General features: G+C 46.8%; 1 protein-coding gene across 1 annotated transcript in view; it reads left to right on the forward strand.

Annotated features, from left to right (window-relative positions):
• Positions 1-14,732, forward strand: part of LOC126335406 (uncharacterized) — a 219,650-nt gene that overhangs the window by 175,255 nt on the left and 29,663 nt on the right. The gene's annotated exons all lie outside the window — the stretch shown is intronic.

Raw genomic sequence — 14,732 nt, forward strand, 5'->3', positions numbered from 1 at the left:
GAATTTGTGGCGGTACAAACTGCCTTAGACGACACTGCGAACACCTCGTGGTTTATGCAAGATGGTGCCCGGCCACATGGCACGGCCGACGTCGATAATTTCCTGAATGAACATTTCGATGATCGTGTGATTGCTTTGGGCTATCCGAAACATACAGGAGGCGGCGTGGATTGGCCTCCCTATTCGCCAGACATGAACCCCTGTGACTTCTTTCTGTGGGGACACTTGAAAGACCAGGTGTACCGCCAGAATCCATGAACAGCTAAAGCAGTACATCTCATCTGCATGTGAAGCCATTCCGCCAGACACGTTGTCAAAGGTTTCGGGTAATTTCATTCAGAGACTACGCCATATTATTGCTACGTATGGTGGATATGTGGAAAATATCGTACTATAGAGTTTCCCAGACCGCAGCGCCATCTGTTGTTGACAATTATAACTACTGTAATTTCGAAAGTTTGTCTGCCTGAAAATGTACTGTTGTCCCAAGCATATTGCAACAAACGGTGTATTTCTATCGCTGCTCGTTTAGTTTGTATTGCCGTTTCAAATATACCGGTCATTTTTGAAACACCCTGTATATTTCACGTATTAATCATGAGAATAGGTTAATAGAGATTAGGGCGCGTACAGACGCATACATACAGTAATTTTCCGCCACTTGATAAGCGAATGGTATAGGACGGAAATTTGATACTGTTGTTACGACGTAACTTCCACCATCCACTGCATATTCGGTTGCGGAGAATGTATGTGTATTAGATTAATGAACCAAAACATTCTCACCACTTGCTTGGTATCGGTTTGGCCCACATTTGACACTAACACGTCAGCAGTCCTGTGTGGCATCGATTTAAAGAGTCCTTGGTAGGTTTACGGAGGTATGTGTGCACCGGATGTCTACGCTACACACAGGCGACGCAATTCCCATAAATTGTGGTTCCGTAGTTTGTAGGCTCGGAGTTGTTGCACCATAGCGTCCCAGATGTGTTCTATCAGTTCAGGTCATGCTCCTCAAACTACGCTAGCCTTGTGACATGAACAGTTATCCCACCGGAAGATACCGTCGCCGTTGGCATAGACATCAAACATGCTCACACAGTCCACAGCTGCCATGGTGTCTTCGATTACTACCACAGATCCAATTCACGACCAAGTAAATGTCTGCTACTGCATAATACAACCCCACCTGCCTGCTTGCTGTGGCGGGTCGTGCAAGTTGCCGCCATCTGCGTTATGGTACCATGGAGATCCCGTCAGTATGTGTGTCTATTGAACAACGAGTTTGGGCGTTATTCCCTCACAGAATTTTGCGTTGTATCGTAGTGTTGAGCTCCCTTAGTCACAAATACATTTCCATGTTTTATTTCCGCAAATGACATACGCATCTGTTTCATCTATTTCACTAGGGGTAAGATAGATACTGCCTACAGGAAAATTAAAGAGGCCTTTGGAGAAAAGAGAGCCACTTGTATGAATATCAAGAGCTCAGATGGAAACCCAGTTCTAAGCAAAGAAGGGAAAGCAGAAAGGAGTATACAGAGGGTCTATACAAGGGCGATGTACTTGAGGACAATATTATGGAAATGGAAGAGAATGTAGATGAAGATGAAATGGGAGATAAGATACTGCGTGAAGAGTTTGACAGAGCACTGAAAGATCTGATTCGAAACAAGGCCCCAGGAGTAGACAACATTCCCTTTGAACTACTGACAGCCTTGGGAGAGCCAGTTCTGACAAAACTCTACCATCTGGTGAGCGAGATGTATGAGACAGGTGAAATACCCTCAGACTTAAAAAAAATAATTCCAATCCCAAAGAAAGCAGGTGTTGACAGATGTGAAAATTACCGAACTATCAGTTTAATAAGTCACGAGTGCAAAATACTAACGCGAATTCTTTACAGACGAATGGAAAAACTAGTGGAAGCTGACCTCGGGAAAGAGCAGTTTGGATTCCGTAGAAATAATGGAACACGTGAGGCAATACTGACCCTACGACTTATCTTAGAAGCTAGATTAAGGAAAGGCAAACCTATGTTTCTAGCGTTTGTAGACTTAGAGTAAGCTTTTGACAATGTTGACTGGAATACTCTCTTTCAAATTCTGAAGGTGGAAGGGGTAAAATACAGGGAGCGAAAGGCTATTTACAATTTGTACAGAAACCAGATGGCAGTTATAAGAGTCGAGCGGCATGAAAGGGAAGCAGTAGTTGGGAAGGGAGTGAGACAGGGTTGTAGCCTGTCCCCGATGTTATTCAATTTGTATATTGAGTAAGCAGTGAAGGAAACAACAGAAAAATTCGGAGTAGGAATTAAAATCCATGGAGAAGAAATAAAAACTTCGAGGTTCGCCGATGACATTGTAATTCTGTCAGAGACAGCAAAGGACTTGGAAGAGCAGTTGAATGGAATGGACAGGGTCTTGAAAGGATATATAAGATGAACATCAACAAAAGCAAAACGAGGATAATGGAATGTAGTTGAATTAAGTCGGGTGATGCTGAGGGAATTAGATTAGGAAATGAGACAATTAAAGTAGTAAAGGAGTTTTGCTATTTGGGGAGCAAAACAACTGATGATGGTCGAAGTAGAGAGGATATAAAACGTAGACTGGCAATGGCAAGGAAAGCATTTCTGAAGAAGAGAAATATGTTAACATCGAGTATAGATTTAAGTGTGAGGAAGTCATTTCTGAAAGTATTTGTATGGAGTGTAGCCATGTATGGAAGTGAAACATGGACGATGAATAGTTTGGACAAGAAGAGAATAGAAGCTTTCTAAATGTGGTGCTACAGAAGAATGCTGAAGGTTAGATGGGTAGATCACATAACTAATGAAGAGGTAGTGAATAGAATTATGGAGAAGAGAAATTTGTGGCACAACTTGACTAGAAGAAGGGATCGGTTGGTAGTACATGTTCTGAGGCATCAAGAGATTATTAATTTAGTATTGGAGTTCAGGGTGGAGCGTAAAAATCGTAGAGGGAGACCAAGAGATGAATACACTAAGCAGATCAGAAGGATGTAGGTTGCAGTACGTACTGGGAGATGAAGAAGCATGTACAGGATAGAGTAGCATGGAGAGCTGCATCAAACCAGTCTCAGGACTGAAGACCAAAACAACAACAACAACCACAACACCTCTGACAGGTACGATCTTTCAGATACCCCACATAACAAATAATCTAATGGATTTATATCAGGGGATCTGGAAGGCTACACTTCTTGAAATTGCCTATAGATGATGAAGTCGTTACCGAAGGTTTCTCGAAGAAAATTTTTCTATTGGTAAGCAAGATGTGGTGTCGCCCCATCTAGTATGCAAAGAGTGGTGTCGGCACAGTAGCGTTCTTGCAAAACTGGAATCACATACTGCACAAGGGGGTACTAATAAAGTGCAGATAGCATTATACATCTAACAGGCCCGCGAGGTGTCATCTACTTGAAGAAAACGGACCGAGAAGAAAGCGCTTATGAAACCACTCGACACAGCCACATAAGCAGAATACAGTGGATGTTCGTGCACAACTTGTGACGCAGTGGAACCCCATACGCGACAGTTCTGTGCATTCACGACACCGTGCAGAGTACAATCTGCCTCAGCCGTCCAAAGAATATGCCCCACCCACATATATCCATTTCCACGCGTGCCAAAAACCGAACGGCAAAGTCATGGCGTTGTAGCCTATCTTGGGACGTCATGTTGTGCACAATCTGAGTCTTGTAGGGACACCAGTGTAAAATGCGCCGCAAAATCTTTTTAACTGTTGACCAAAGGAGAGACACTACCCTTTACACAGCTCGAGCACTGACTACAGAATTTGATAAATCTGCTGCATAGTAGCCTACAGCTACAGCAGTTTCGTCAGTAAGTGCCATGGTAATGGGCGGCCTCCACTTCCCTGCTGCACCACCTAATTCACTTGTTTCTTCTCTTCAGTTTTCTTGATCATATTGTTCAGCCCATTTATTGACACTTAGTTTCTTTGCAACTGTTTCTGTTGGAGATATTCACGCAATGCACCCGTGATACTCCTGCTGTTATAATAAAACAACTTTATAAACATTTTACACCAACAGTCACTTCACAAAAGAAATCAACACGCATGGCCAAGTGACAAACAACATACTGACGTCAAAACAAGAAAAATTTTTCGTATTCTGATTGCTTACAGCGCCATAATTTCACTGTGTGGCAGAAAGTGGAACTATTATTTTTTCAGCATACTCCTCTAGCGGTCCGATTAATGAACATACCTACGATGCTTCAACTTCCTGCGATTTCCGTAGCGCCGGCCGGGGTGGTCGAGTGGTTCTAGGCGCTACAGTCTGGAACCGCGCGACCGCTACGGTCGCAGGTTCGAATCCTGCCTCGGGCATAGATGTGTTTGATGTCCTTAGGTTGGTTAGGTTTAAGTAGTTCTAAGTTCTAGGGGACTGATGATCTCAGAAGTTAAGTCCCATACTGCTCAGAGCCATTTTTTATGTACTTAGCTCACATTACAGCACTTGTAAGCACTCGGTAACGACCGAGGTTGATTCTGTGCTTTCTATGACCATTCATAATGGTTCTTTCACCCTTCTCCCCGCTTTTTATCAAGGATGTAGCATGATAGAGCCACTGCCATATCAAGTGTAGAGTCAGAGGCGCGCAACACTGATTAGCGCACTGAATTCCTATTCTGGAGGAAGTTTGTTAATTACCCGTCCGGTCAACCTGATTTGTGTTTTCTGTATTTTTAATTCATTAATTCAGGCCATTGGCATCATAGTCCCATGAATAAGCACACGGAAAATCTCCTCCTGTGCAACAGTCCAAATGAGTAAGCACTTCGTCTGTTAATAACCAAGATCGGTGATGGGACAGTGAACAGCAACCTTCCTCTTTGAGGACAGCGAAATGACCTCTGAATCATTTGTGAACAAAGTGCAAGGCGCAATAGACCTATGGCATTGTGTGAAACATCAAGGCCGACCGGTCCGGTCAAGTGGAATAAGACTGATCTGTGGAAACGTGGTGATGTCAGCCACTAGGAAGCCATTACTCAACTCTTCTCCCAGCTATGGTTAAGCCAAGAGTAAAGTAAACTTCTTCGCTTACGAGCTCATCTGCCAGCCACATCTCTCCTCCTGAACATTTCTGTCCACAAGACACACGTTCGTTTCTTTTGTGGATACATTACCAATACACTAAATAATCGTCTACTAGCTGCAGTGTGATTCCTACGCTTGTACGTGGCAGCATTCGCAAAACTTGCATAGCAGTTGTTGTGACTATCTTACGCGATGATGGTATAAAGCGAGAGCCAACACGACCACAATTGCTTACGTTTTTGGTCACCAGTTTTCGTCTGTTTTGTGCCATTGATCAGATGTAACAGCTTATTCCGCCAATAGTGGAAGCAGTTACTGTTTGCTTGAAGTTCTTATCTCCTCCCAGTTTATCGCTGATTTTATTGCGCTCATGCAATTTGTTGTATTTCAAAGAAACGCATCATACGATGTCTTTGCCGGTTCCCAGGCATGATGCGTCTTCTTGTACAATGGACGGTGCCTGTCGGTACTGCAGAAAGTAAATAGCTCTACCCGAGGAGATTAGCCCATCAAATAGAGTGCTGGGCTATGATTACATCCATTTGCGTTTGGTTTCATGATATAGAAAATGAACTATATTTGCTCAACATAGTAAACGCTACTGGACATATTGGGATACACGTATGACTCTACACAGAAAATGAGAAATAACTTGCTCCGCTTCAGACTGCAGTCTGTCGTAAGTCGCAGAGGCGCAAAACCGCGTCGGTCAGTTGTAGAATTTTGGAAGATGTTTTATGCATCTGTATTATGAAATTTCTGGAGGCCAAAAATCTCCTCTATAGGAATCAGCATGGGCTCCGAAAACATCGATCGTATGAATCCCCGGCTCGCTCGGTCCGTCCACGAGGCCCAGAAAGCATTAGACATTGGCGGCCAGATTTACGCCTTCTTCCTTGACTTCTGGAAGGTGTTTGATGAAATCTCGCATCCTCACCTAACGAACAAAACGCGAGCATACGGAATATCAGACCGCTTCGTGATTAAATTGAAGACTTACTTTCATATAGAACTCAGAATGTCATTTTTAACAGAGAAAAATTTTCAAATGTAAAAGTAACTATGGGCTTACTCCAAGGGAGCGTCAAATGATCGTTACTGTTCATAATATACACTATTTGCTATTCAAATTGCTGCAGCAAGAAGAAATGCAGATGATAAACGAGTATTCATAGAACAAATATATTGTACTAGAATTGACATGTGATTACACTTTCACGCAATTTGGGTGCATAGATCCTGAGAAATCAGTACCTAGAACAATCACCTCTGGCCGTAATAACGGCCTTGATACGCCTGGGCATTGAGTCAAACAGAGCTTGGATGACGTGTACAGGTACAGCTGCCCATACAGCTTCAGCACGATGCCACAGTCCATCAAGAGTAGTGATTGCTGTATTGTGACGATCCAATTGTTCGGCCACGATTGACCAGACGTTTTCATTTGGTGAGAGATCTGAAGAATGTGCTGGCTAGGGCAGCAGTCGAACAGTTTCAGTATCCAGAAAGACCCGTGCAGGACCTGCAACATGCGGTCGTGCATTATCCTGCTGAAATGTAGGGTTTCGCAGGGATCGAATGAAGGGTAGAGCCATAGTCTCAGAGCTGATAACCCATGCTGCTGCAAACGTCGTCGAACTGTTCGTGCAGATGGTTGTTGTCTTGCAAACGTCCCCATCTGTTGACTCAGGGACCGAGACATAGCTGCACGATCTGTTACAGCCATGCGGATAAGAGGCCTATCATCTCGACTGCTAATGATACGAGGCCGTTGGGAGCCAGCACGGCGTTCCGTATTACCCTCCCGAACCCACCGATTCCATATTCTGCTAACAGTCATTGGATCTCGACCAACGCGAGCAGCAATGTGTCAATACGATAAGCCGCAATCGCGATAGGCTGCAATCCGACCTTTATCAAAGTCGGAAACGTGATGGTACGCAGTTCTCCTGCTTACACGAGGCATCACAACAACGTTTCACCAGGCAACGCCGGTCAACTGCTGTTTGTGTATGAGAAATCGGTTGGAAACTTTTGTCGTGTCAGCACGTTGTAGGTGTCGCCACCGTCGCCAACCTTGTTTGAATGCTCTGAAGAGCTATTCATTTGCATATCACAGCATCTTCTTCCTGTGGGTTAAATTTCGCGTCTGTAGCACGTCATTTTCGTGGTGTAGCAATTTTAATGGCCAGTAGTGTAAGTAGTTGACCTAGTTGATAACGACGGATGCGCTACGAGGCTGTTTGTGGATGATGCTGTTACATGTAGAGAAGTCACGACACTAGAAAATCGTAGCGAAATGCAGGAGGACCTGCAGAAGTTCGACACTTGGTCTTATATCTCTGGATGCGCCGCTCCTTGCGGCTTGACCGGGGATGCCGTCGCCCGTGGCGGCTATCGGAACTTCGCTCTGTCGTCGCCCTACATTGCCCTGTATCCTGCTATGACTCCAAGTCACACTCTGTTGTCGTACTGTGAATTTCTATCTGGCTGAAAGCTGCGAGATCTTTCTGCTATATGCCACAATCATTATAGAATCCTTAGTACACCCTATTTAATGTTTTGTTTTTCTACCCGACACCTGGCACCAGTTAAACTTTTCCTGTCGCGTCCCAAACGTCTTAGTCGCAATATGGTGACAGGGTTCGGCTAGAAGGAGAAACAGTCGGTTGGTCTAAGTGAGAGGGAGTGTTGACCTGACTATGTTTTTAAAATTACCTTATTCCAAAAGGTAAGGATTGAAATTAGTACTGAATAACGAACACTATGAGTGTTTTACAACTTCTGATTTTATTCAGAGAATAGCCTCAACCTAGTATACATTTGATCTAAATGAACAGTATCCACGAAAGACGGTGGCGGTAACTAAATACGTTTCGTCTGTTAAAAGAACCTGTCAGTTCTAACTGACACGAGAAGACACGCAGGAGTCCTCTGCTATCCAGAGTTTAGTTCAAAAAGGGGTCCACTACGCAGGAACACTCATCTTCAATAATTTGCCAGCAAACATAAAAAATTTAGTTACAAATAAAGATCAGTTTAAAAGGAGCCTTAAAAACTTACTACACCATTGACGAATTTTTTAATAGAAACAAATGATGTATTGTATATACTCATACTCTTAGTATTGTTATTTCAGCTTTAAAAAAATTGATATGTTTCACATCCACAAGGATCTCCTCAGCACGAATCCATGGAACAAAAAACTTATCTAATCTAATCTAATCTGGATACAACACAATTTGCAGCCTGTTAAAACGTTTACAGAAATACCCGTGGTGAAATTTTAATCGGATATTGCAGAGGCGAGGTGCCTAGATGTTGAAAGTGTTCGGGATTTTGTGGAATATGGAGCCAATGGGTGAGTTAATCCTTGTTTCTTGACTTTTGTGTCTTGTTGTTTCCTCCCATTCCCATTGCCAGTCTGTTATTATGCCTCTGTTTAGTTCACGTCGGCATTCTGAAATTGGGATTGCAGTTCAGGTTGTAGGTCCTGTCATTGCAGGTCCCTTAGTTAAGCAGCCGATTGCTCTGATGCCAGGGATCCCACCGTCCGATTTCACCCAAGTGAGGTTAACGGTATTGGCTCACACATCCTCGAGCCTTGGTCTTCGCAGACGTGCTCCTGCCTCGATACACCGCGGTGAGAAAAGTCATGGGATACCTCCAAATATCGTGTCGGACCTCTTTTTGATTGGCGTAGTACAACAACCCGACGTGGCGTGGACTCAACAAGTCCTTAGAAGTCTCCTGCAGAAATACTGAGCCATGCTGCATCTATAGTTGTCCATAACCGCGAAAGTTTTACTGGTGCAGGAGTTTGTGCTCGAACTGACCTCTCGATTATGTCCCATAAATTTTCGATGGGATTCATGTCAGTCGATCTGGGTGGCCAAATCATCCACTCCAATTGTTCTTCAAACTATTCGCAAAACATTATGGCCCAGTAACAATCCCATAGTTGTTTGGGTACATGAAGCCCATGACTGGCTGCAGATGGTCTCCAAGTAGCAGAACATAACCATTTCCAGTCAATGATCGGTTCAGCTGGACTACAAGACGCAGTCCATTCCACGAAATCACACGACAAACTATTATGGAGCCACCACCAGCTTGCACAGTGCCTTGCCTTGTTGACAACTTGGGCCCATGGCTTCGTGGTGTCTGTGCCATACTCAAACCCTACTGTCAGCTCTCACCAACTAAAATCGAGATTCAACGCCATGGTTTCAAATTCAAAATGGTTCCAATGGCTCTAAGGATTATGGGACTTAACTCGGTTGACCGAGCGAGGTGGCGCAGTGGTTAGACACTGGACTCGCGTTCGGGAGGACGACGGTTCAATCCCGCGTCCAACCATCCTGATTTAGGTTTCCCTAAATCGCTCCAAGCAAATGCCAGGATGGTTCCTTTGAAAGGGCAAGGCCGACTTCCTTCCCTAATCCGATGAGACCAATGACCTCTTTGTCTGGTCTCCTTCCCAAAACAACCCAAACTAACTTAACATTGGAGCTCATCAGTCCCCTAAAACTTAGAACTACTTAAACCTAACTAACCTAAGCACATCACACACATCCATGCCCGAGGCAGGATTGGAACCTGCGCCCATAGCAGCAGAGCAGTTCCGGACTGAAGCGCCTAGAACCACTCGCCACAGCGGCCGGCGGTTTTCCAATCATCTAAGGTCCAGCCGACATGGTCACGAGCCCAGGACAGGCGCTGCAGGTGATGCCGTGCAGGCGCGTCAAGCGTCTGCTGCCATAGCCCGTTAGCGCCAGATTTCACCGCGCGGTCCTAATGCATACGGTTGTCGTACGTCCTACATTGATTTCTGCGGTTATTTCATGCAGTGTTGCTTGTCTGTTAGCACCGACAACTCTACACAAACGCCGCTGCTCTCGGCCGTTAAGTGAAGGTCGTCGGTCAGTGTGGTGTTCGTGCTGGGAGGTAATGTCTGAAATTTGTTATTCTCGGCACATTCTTGGCACTGTGGATCTCGGAATACTGAATTCCCTAACGTTTTCCGAAATGGAATGTCCCATGTGTCTGGCAAGAACTATCATCTACATTCATACTCCGCGACCCACCTGACGGTGTGTGGCAGAGAGTACCCTGAGTACCTCTATCGGTTCTCCCTTCTATTCCAGTCTCGTATTGTTCGTGGAAGGAAGGATTGTCGGTATGCTTCTGTGTGGGCTCTAATCTCTCTGATTTTATCCTCATGGTCTCTTCGCGAGATATACATAGAAGGGAGCAATATACTGCTTGACTCTTCGGTGAAGGTATGTTCTCGAAACTTTAACAAAAGCCCGTACCGAGCTACTGAGCGTCTCTCCTGCAGAGTCTTCCACTGGAGTTTATCTGTCATCTCCATAACTCTTTCACGATTACTAAATGATCCCGTAACGAAGCGCGCTGCTCTCCGTTTGATCTTCTCTATGTCTTCTACCAACCCTATCTGGTACGGATCCCACACTGGTGAGCAGTATTCAAGTAGTGGGCGAACAAGTGTACTGTAACCTACTTCCTTTGTTTTCGGATTGCATTTCCTTAGGAGTCTTCCAATGAATCTCAGTCTGGCATCTGCTTTACTGACGATTAATTTTATATGGTCATTCCATTTTAAATCACTCCTAACGCCTAATCCCAGATAATTTATGGAATTAGCTGCTTCCAGTTGCTGACCTGCTATATTGTAGCTAAATGATAAGGTATCTTTCTTTCTATGTATTCGCAGCACATTACACTTGTCTACATTGAGATTCAACTGTCATTCCCTGTACCATGCGTCAATTCGCTGCAGATCCTCCTGCATTTCAGTACCATTTTCCATTCTTACACCCTCTCGATATAACACAGTATCATTCGCAAAAAGCCTCAGTGCACCTCCGATGTCATCCACAAGGTCATTTATGTATATTGAGAATAGCAACGGTCTTACAACACTCCCCTGCGGCATACGTGAAATCACTCTGACTTCGGAAGACTCCTTTCCATTGAGAATAACATGCTGCACTCTGTTACGTAGGAACGCTTCAATCCAATCACACAATTGGTCTGATAGTCCATATGCTCTTACTTTGTTCATTAAACGGATGTGGGGAACTCTATCGAACACCTTGAGGAAGTCAAGAAGCACGGCATCTACCTGTGAACCCGTGTCTATAGCCCTCTGAGTCTCGTGGACGGATAGCGCGATCTGGGTTTCACACGATCGTCTTTTTCTAAAGCCATGCGGATTCCTACAGTTATGTTCATGGACGAGTCCACGGTCACGTTCAAAGTCTTAATTCCCGTCGTGCGGCTGTAATCACATCGGACATCTTTTCACATGAATCAGCTGGGTACAAGTGACGGCTCCACCAACGGTCTGCCCTTCTATACTTCGTGTATGCTGTGGCCTTCTCCACCAGACATCACGACGCCTAGAGTATCAGCAACCAAACTGACAGTCTGCAGCCGCGCGTTGCCCGCGTCGCGGGCACACCGAAGCACTGCACAACCGACAGGCAATATTGACGAACGGCCACAGCAACAACGACAACAACAACACCACAACAAAGACACCAGCGGCCACCAGGGGCCACTACCGGCCCACATAAACATAAGGAAGAGGTCGCTGCAGATCCCGGAACTATTTTCACACGTCAAACCATGTGATGGAAAATAGTTCCGAGGTACTCATCCGCCGAAGCGCTACTAAGGCCGGCGTTCGGCCGAAAATAGACGTTCCCGTCGCTCCGGAATCTTCCTCTCCCTGGACCTCGAACGTGCTTATGACCGCGTATGGTATTCCAGTCTCCTCTTCAAGCTCCAAACCTTCTCCCTTCCCATTAACTACGTCCGTCTGATCGGCTCCTTTCTCTTCCACCGTCCTTCCTACGTCACCATCCATAACACAGATTCCTACACCTTTTTCCCCTCCGCCGGTGTGCCCCAAGGCTCCGTCCTCTCCCCCCTTCTGTACCTTTTGTATACGGCGGACATGCTGCCGCCGTCGCTCCCCGTCCACCTTCTCCAGTTTGCCGATGACACCGCCTTCCTTGCCCTTGCCCCCACCCTGCAGCGCTCGCAACACCGTCTCCAATCCCATCTTGACCGGTTCACCGCTTGGTGCAACCAGTGGTTGTTCAAGGTCAATTCCTCCAAAACCCAGGCGATCATTGTAGGCAAAACCACCCTTTCCTTCCGCCTCCTTGATTTCTATCTCACCATTTATGGCCGTCCTATCGCCCTCACTCCCACCCTTAAGTACCTTGGCGTCACCCTCGACCGTCGCCTCTCCTGGACTCCCCATCTCCGGACAATCCAAGCCAAGGCACGCTCCCGACTCCGTCTCCTCAAGCTCCTTTCCGGCCGTACGTGTGGTCTGGACCCCTCCACCATACTCCACACCTATAAATCTCTCATCCGCCCTATCCTTTGTTACGCTCATCTGGCCTGGATCTCCGCCCCCCCTACCTTTTATAAATCCCTCCAAATCCTTGAACGCCATACTCTCCGCCTCACCTATCGCATCCGTCTCCTCTCCCCCACATGGATCCTGTACGATTTCATCCCCTTCCCCCACCTCCTCCTTTTCTTTGAAAGGATATGGATCCTGTATACCTCCTTCAAACTCGATCTTCCTCACCCGCTTGTCTCACCCATCCTCTCCCACCACCGCCCACTGCCGTGCCTGTATCTCCACGTCCCACCCAGTCTCCATCTCTCCACCCTCCTTACCCTCTCCCAAGGTGGCTTCCGCCAGCTCCCCCTCCCTGATGATGTCCTCCTCCCCTCCATCTACCCCTCCTACCAACTTTGATCCTCCCTCTCTCTTCCTGTGTTTGCTCCTTTCGGCACCCTCCCTCCCTTCTCTCCCCCATCCCTCTGTCCTCCATTTCTCCCCACTCGTCCCTCGGGCTTCCCCTCCAGCCCTTCCTCCGTTATTTCCTCCGTGTCCTCCGCCATTGGCATTCTTGCTAACCCCTCTCCCTCTTACTCCTCTTTCCTCCCCCTTGGCAGGTCCCCGGACTTGATCTGTGTGCCAGAGATCATAGCCATCAGTTTCACGTGTGTGTGACGTCGTTTCGTGTTTTTAGTGTCTTCCGTCACGCTTCTACGTTCACTTGTGCCGTCGGATTCATCAGTGTTCTGTGCGCCGTGTCAACGTGTCTTCAGTGTCGTTATCGTCGAGGTGAACGGCTCTGTGTTTTTTGTGTATCTGTGACCACTATGTTTTGCCTGTCGCTATGTTCATTCCGATTCTCCATTCTGTGTTCTGTAATTGTCAACACTGTGGCTGAAGAGCGGCGTAGCATGCCGCTGACAGCCTACCTGATTTGTTTAGCTATGAAAATAACAATAAAGAAAAAAAATCGCAAATCGACCGCATCATCTGCCGACGCCATATTCCTATTCGGCTCCCGCAGGTGTTTGTCCTCGGTACCTCAGTCCCTTGAAGTCGTACTGTAAAGTACTTGGGCGTTACCCTGGACCAGCGCCTCACCTGGCGCCCCCACATCGATGACATGCGTCGAAAGGCGATAGGGCGGCTATGCCAGCTCTACCCCCTCATCAATCCAACCTCTTCACTCCCCACGCACCTTGCTGTTAGATTGTACACCTCCCTTGTTCGTCCCATCCTTGAATATGCGACGGTGGTGTGGGGCAATGCTGCCCCCACCCACCTCCGACGACTCCAAACCGTCCAGAACCGGGCTCTCTGGCGTCCCCTCCGCCTCCACTTCGACTTCCCTACCCAAGAACTCCAGATCCTGGCCTAGGTGCCTTTCCTTCAGTCTCGCATCCTCTCCGCTGCCACTTCCTTTTACCGGCAAACCCGCCACTCTACCAATCCTTTAATCCTTTCCCTGGGCACCCGTGCCCACCATATGGCCACCACTCGATGGCCTGACCTTCTCTTCCGCCCCCCCCCCCCCCATGACTCCACATTCACTAGCCACCTCATTTCATATCAATTACCCTTTCTCATATCATCGACCCATTTCCACACCACATCATGCCATTCAGCCCCCCCCCCTGAACACACCACCACCGGACCCCCCAATGCTGGCCTAATCCGCTAATCCGGACAGGCCCATCCTCTTTCACTTCTCCATCTGTCACTCTCTGACTTCTTTCTCTTTCCCCCCTCCCACTCCAACGGCTAGAGATTGTCTGCCACCGCCATCACCGACGCCGCCACGAAGAAGAGGCCAGGATAATGGCCTTTCGCTTTCATTTAACTCCTACTGTTCCTCCTCCTCTCCTTTAATCTGTCTTTTAGCTGTAATTCCCAGCTAGCCAATGGGCCGTTCAATTTCCTCACAATCCTACTGTCTCTTCGACTGTCCTGTCAGCTTTCATTTAAATACCACGCCGGCCAGTCAATGGGCCGTTCGTTTTCCTGCCTCTTCTACTATCGCTCTGACTATTATTTCAACTTTATTTTACAAAAAACACACAGCACAAAAGACAAGTCAAAAACCCAAAAACCATAACCACCATGTCATCTCCACACCACCACACCACGCAAGAAGGAGAAGCGCCCCAGAGGCGCCAAGACTTCACTCCCAGCAGAGGGTCCAAACCTCCGTCATGTGCGTCTGCGTCTGCACATTGACCGCCAGCGGACTTGGATAGCTGCCGCTCGG

Source organism: Schistocerca gregaria, chromosome 2, assembly GCF_023897955.1.
Source record: "Schistocerca gregaria isolate iqSchGreg1 chromosome 2, iqSchGreg1.2, whole genome shotgun sequence".
NCBI lineage: Eukaryota > Metazoa > Arthropoda > Insecta > Orthoptera > Acrididae > Schistocerca > Schistocerca gregaria.